Below are 6,668 nucleotides of genomic sequence, written 5' to 3' on the forward strand. Positions count from 1 at the left end.
AATTGTTCTATTTGTCTTCTGACTTTGGGTGTGAGTTGTACATTGTAGCAATTTTATACCATTGCATTTAAGCAATGAAGCTGTAGCAAAGCCAGAGTCAGTAAAGTCGCTTTTGATTATCTTGCTAACACTTAGCCTTGCCTTGTGTAGCTTTGAATTCACAGTCTGTGAACATAGCTGTCATTTTTTCATGAGTGCTGTCGTTTCCCCTTTGCTTTCATTTTTCAGAAATAAAGTTAATCAGACTGGTTTGCGAACATATATGAACAGGTCTTAGTTTGTTAATGACTTTTACCCATTTGCAAGTCATATAAGTGAGTTGAACAGGGATTTTGAAAAGTAGCATGTCAGGGTCAAAGAGGTGCTTCTTCATTAGCTGAGATTGAGATTGTAGATCTGACGACAGTCACCAGAGAACTGCCAAGTTGCCAGTTACCCTTTCTACTGTATCTTTGGAACTTCATCACGAACAGCATCTTGATTTCATTTGGTGCAATCATAAGAGTAATACAACCCTCTTTCTGAACTCTATTTAGTCATATGATTACATTTCAGCTTAGGAAATATAAATGGAAGTCTACACCAAAGATATGATGACATTTTATCCTTTCTATCTTCCTTCTGATGCCAGTATGGACTGTGAATAGAATGACTACAACTATTAGACTGATCTTAGATCATGAGGTAAACTTGAAGGTAAAAACTACATAATCAGGATGGTGGAAGAGAGAGGAAGGGTTCACAGGTCATTTGATTGAACAACCTGCATCATCTTATTTAAATGTTACATACTTGGGAAGAATTTCTGTTTTTTGTAGCCAAACTTGAACCTGACAATATAGGAAAATAAATAATCTCTGGAGATAAAGCTTTACAAAGCTCTCAGGATACTTGGTAGTTCAGTTCAAAGCAAATCAGCTGTTATTTTTAGAAAGAAAAGTTTTGTTTTCTGGGAGTGTTTGAAGAATTTTTGCTTTTCTGAATCCTTTAGCAAAAACTGTTTTATAGTATCTTAATTGTTTAAAGTCCACAGATTGTATCATACAAAGCATTTTATAAATGCTATAAAACAAGAAGGACACCTTATTTTCATTGTCAAGCTCAATGCTGGTTATCCCTCAGCTGTTGGAATTATTAGTGTGACAGTTGTCCTAGGTTGGTATGACCTTAGAGGGAGACACTCTTAAAAGGAGAAGTAATTTAGAGGAACAGGAAATAGAAAAGGTCAACCACAAACCATTCTGATTTCAGAATAATATGATTTAGCATGACCAAGACATCAAAGGCTATTATCGGAAAAATTAGCGGGGCCAGGTTACTGCACAGTGGCTTATTGGATATACACGACTCAAACAATGTTGCTGTATAATAGGCAACCTTCACACCAAGGAATGGATTTCAGGTGGCACAGAGAGTTCATGAGCTGGCAAACCCGTGTAAAATAAATCTGGGCTCCTTTGCAAAATAAACAAGCTCAAATCCCATCTTCTATCTCTTGGCACTTACACTCCTGCCTTTTCTTTGGCCAACTGTGGCTAAGTCCTGTACCCTTAAGTCCCTTGCCCTTGGCAAGTGTCTTGCTCTTGGCTCAAGGAAGACTGGTAACAGTGTAAGCCTGAGTCATATTTTAGTAGCCAATATCTCTGGAAGAGCAACAGAAATACTGCTGTCAGTGGAAAATTCAGAATGGCAGAGGATAGCATCAATTAGGGAAGGACAGATGTAAACAGTGTATTAATATCACTGTCAGAGATCAGCTCAGCATTATGGAATTGCTGAAGTCTTTTGGTTGTTGCCATTTGTTTTGGTTGAAGGATTTCTTGTCGCTTGGTCTGTTTTCTTTGATTCAATATGCTGTCTTTAGAGCCCAAGGATAATATGTATAAATGTGAAGTTAAGAAAGTAGAGAAAAATATAGGTAAACAGAACCAAATACCAGAGCAGTAAGTAGACAAGTGACTATTTACTTCTTAGTCTATAAATACTGGAACAGAATATTCATCTAAAGAAATCACGTGACTATTGGATACGTGACTTTCATGGAAATTGATTTGAAATGCTCTAAGAGACATTGGAGCAGGACTTCTGTGATGTCAGGAACAATAATTTTTGTATATACACTCATACCTGGTTTTGAATATGGAGTCACTTTTCTTTCTTGTTAGAGAACAGCATGCTGTCAGCAAAATTAAGCCCTAGATGAAACTTCTTTAAGAAAGGAAAGCCAAAATGAAATCATTTTTAAGGGTATAAATAAAATAGATCCATGCATTTCCTGACAGGCTGAATGAGAAGGTCCATATTTATCTCAGTAAGCTTTCAGCGTTAGACTTTAGGAGCCAAAGTGACAGTTTTGGACTCAGCCAGACAGTGAGCCTTATATATAAAAACTCAAAATAGATTTTCTTTGCCCCTCGTTCTGCCAAAGAACCATTTTAGGTGTGCAGGAAGGCGCTGAGCACAGTAATGCATAGTGCCCTTCTGCTGAGGGGGAGCAATGGATGGCTTTGCCTCACCTGACTTTTCTTAATTGGAATTTAGATTCCCAAAGAATCTGAGCAGTAATATATTTCTTGTGATTTTGCAGAAGTTATGCCTTTTGCCTCCCCCCTCCCCATATACTTAGAATTATTGAAACCTGGTATTAAAATGCAGAAGCCCGCAGTTTTATAATGGAAATAGGTGACTGGGCTGTGGGCAGTCAATGGGGACATTCCATCATTCTGGGATTAGAGCATTCTTCACTGTTGTAATTGTCAGAGAATGAGGAATGCAGAAATGGATTTTAGTAAGAAAACATTCATTGCCAGCTTGAACAAAGCTCAGCGCTAACTTTTTGTGATGTTCCAAAGAGCTTTATTGTTGGACTCTTTTCTAACCTCCGCTCTTTTCTGTTGTCCTCCTCTTCTGTCTTGCTGCATACAAAAATATATTCAGGAGTCCCCATACACTTTAGATATGATACTGGAATGCAGAAGATTGAGACTTCATGTGTAGGCAAGAGAGAAAAGAGATGATGGGATGACTGGACGAACAGAACATGAAAGAAAGGTGTTAGAGATTTGTCAAGGGGGGAAGAAATGGTAGTGAGAGGGAAAAATGGATCAGAGGTGGCCATTGAGAGTGGTTTGGTTAAGGATGCCATGTACATGAGCTACACCTGATCTTTAATATAATAAGTAGCTTTCAGGTAAGAAAATGATATTAAAATCTATATGTGAAAAGTAAACTTTGTGCAAAAGCATTTGTTAACTTTAATGCACAACCTGGAGACTTCAGCAAGGACAGATTGCCACAGTTAAGGCTAAGAGTATGAACTGAGTATAAACTAACTGAGGGATAGTTTACAAGGGAGAGTTGGTAGCATGTGGTAAGAGCCTGGAGTAGAAGACAAAGCTACATTTAAATTTCTGCCAGTGGAGAGATTACTTAAAATACTGAATACAGGGGGCTGGAGAGATGGCTTAGCTGTTAAAAGCACTTGCTGTTCTTGCAAAAGACTAGGGTTGGGTTTCAATCACACACATTTATAGCTGTCTATAGTTTCATTTTTACAGGATATTGTGCCCTCTTCTGGCCTCTGAGGTAACTTGGCATTCACGCAGCGCACGCGCTCGCACACCCCCACCTACCCCCACACACTCTCACACACACACACACACGTTAAACATACACATGGGAGGCCAGTATTTCTCCAATGTCCTTCCTTGTGATTGAGAAGTTGGCATAGGGAAGAGAGGCAGGAGTAAGTGAGGCTGTTCTAGCTCTAATCGAGTTGATCTGAGGCATGAGGCATGAGGCATAAAGTCTCTAGACAGTACTCAAAGGAGGACAAAAAGCTGGGGTAAGAGTGGGTTCACACTGTCTCCTTTTCCATTCTGGCTGTGCCTAAGCTGAAATAGGCCAATGTATTTGGATTTGTTTGATTATTTGTGGCAGTGTTTTCTTTCCCATAAACCAAGATATGGTTTGAATGCTTCTTTGAACATGCTCTTTCTTTCCCTGTTTGATCTTGACAGTCTGCCTCATCAAAGGACTCATACTTTCCCCCTGTGAAATTATTAGTGGGTTGAGGTATGTTATTTGAACAAAAAAAAATGCTTTCTGTGTCTCACATGTGCAAGACCCTGGGTTCATATTCCAGAATGAAACCAGAGAGGAAGAGGGAAAAGAAGGGACAGAAAGGAGAAGAAAATGTGAATAGGGATCCTGAATTCAAAACTGTTACATAGAGCAGTCTATACTGGATGCGTGTGTATAGGTAAATGTGTTACACAGAACAGTCTATACTGGATGCGTGTGTATAGGTAAATGTGTTACACNAGTGTTGATACAGGAAGCTCAAGTGATGCTTGCTTAATCATTTCTTGAGTATCAATGTGCACCCCCAATGTGTAACCCAAGAATCAGCCTGTTAAGTATCAAGATGACCATTTCTGCTCCTTACCTTTTCCACTCCATGGCAGGTTGGCCTGGCCCATTACTCTGTCAGAGGTATGAACATGCTCGGGTGTGGTATGGCTTCACAGTGACTCCTGATGTCTAGGAAGGAGCTATCTCCTGCTGTCCTGTGAGCATAAGACGCCAGTGCACACAGGCAGCGTGAGGCTGCCCTGGAACCATTGCACCCACAGGCAGTCTATGTGTGCGCTGTCTTACTCTACACGATGCTGGACACAGTGCTTGACAGAAGCAACTGAAGGGCAGCTCACTCTGGCCCTTGGTTTAAAGACATAGTCCCCAAGGTGGAGAAGTCATAGCAGTGGGACCCCAGGCCCCCTGGTCACATCACATCTGCAGTGAGGAAGCAGAGAGATGAATGTGGTGTTCAATTCTCATTCAGTCCTGGACTCCAGCGTGCGGAACTGGGCCACCCACACTGAGGGTAGATCTTCCCACCTTGGTGAATCTAATTAGAAGCTTCCCCCGGGACATGCCCAGAGGCTTGTCTTCTGGTGACTCTAGATCCTGTCAAATTAACAATCAGTGTGAGCAAGTTATGTTTTTACTGTGTGGTAAGTCCTTCCTGCTACTGTTTAATAACTGGCTTTCTTTAATCCCTAAGAATAAGATCCAAAAAGGAAGGGGCAATCATGCCCACCCTCACTTCCTGTCGCACCCACTGTCTCAAGGTCCCAGAGTACACTGCATTTTGCCTTCTCCCTGAGCTCTTTGCTTTAACTTGTTTTTTTTTTTCCCTTATGTTTGGTTTCTGCTTTCTAATAACGAAAGATGAGGGTGACATCATGAGACACGAAGCTGACTCTGGAGAGGATGACACTGGCTCAGACTTTCCTGAAGTCCCTGATCCTGGACAGGATGGTGGCGGTATAACCAGTCTGTCTGGTGACACTGTGATCATTTGTCCTTTCACCCAAATAAGTAAGCTAGGCATGGTGGCACATGCCATAACCACACACTCGGGAGCTGGAAGATCAGGAACTCAAGGCCAGCCTCAGCTACACGAAGTTCTGGGTCAGCCTTGACTCTGTGAAAACTTCACTGAAAACACACACACACACACACCACACGTGCATAAAGCATCCTAGAGACTACCCAATTTTGAATGTCTCAGGAACTAAAGTTACTGGCTAATCATTGGAAACAGTGTTAAAAAGAGTAATTTATTTAAAAATGATAATTAATATCACTAAGTTCATAAAGCCTAAAATTGATCACATCTTTCTCATCTGTCTATTTCAAACATATATTAATCCCTGTTATAATTGAAGTAATTCAAAAAGGTCTGGTGCCTTTTAAGTCACTAATAAAGGGGAAACATTTCAATGCTATGTATTGCTAGATATATTTGATTGTACTTTCCTTTTGCCACTATTAATAATCTAATGTGGTACGTATGTTAATAATTAGTAACTTGTTAATTTTAAATCAATCTTGGTCATAGGTCTTTGTATGTATTTTCTAAACTGGTGAAGGGGAAGAATACGACTTCCTGGCCTACAGATGCTTTGGTGATGGAGAGTGTTACCTCTGAATAAAACTGCAATGGGTGACAGGCTGGCAGAGCATGGGCTTTGAAACAACCATGCAGGGACATTGAAATTAACATTACCCTCCAACCGTTTTTCTCCTTTCCCCTTTATGCTCTTTTCCATTCCTAAGGAAAATATGGGGTGATTGGGAACTAGGTCTTACTTCTCCTTTAAGTAGCAAATTGCTAGTTCCCTGTAGTTTGGGAGGAAAAAAAAACACATTTGATTCTTAACCTTAGTAATCTCTTAAGTCTGCTTCTATGAATTTTATTCATTAGTCTTTGTGTTTCAGAAAATGCCTTGGAACATTATATAGCCAGATGCTGATCTGAAGAGAAGTTAGATGTCAAGGTTCTAAGATGTTGAATTTGTCCAAAGTCGAGTTCCCATTCTCAGGAAGAAGACCCGGGACCCCCTTTGCTAAGTTACCTTTCTCCTTTGCTGAGTCTGAGCTAACACAGTTAGCATATTTTAGCACGGGCCTGCTGTGACTAGCTGCCTGACCAGCAGCTTTATGGACACTTAAGCAAGTCCACAGCATGCCTTTCAGGTAATTAAGCCCTGGCACAATGCACACAATTTTATGCTTTTATTCATTGCTTCTGGGGCCATTTTGTCATCATCCCTTCATTTTAACTTTGTTAAAACTAAATAGTAAAAATATGGGAGCTGGAA

This window comes from Alexandromys fortis, unplaced genomic scaffold (assembly GCF_014885135.2).
Source record: "Alexandromys fortis isolate MF-2015 unplaced genomic scaffold, M_Fortis_MF-2015_v1.1 scaffold_241, whole genome shotgun sequence".
Lineage (NCBI taxonomy): Eukaryota > Metazoa > Chordata > Mammalia > Rodentia > Cricetidae > Alexandromys > Alexandromys fortis.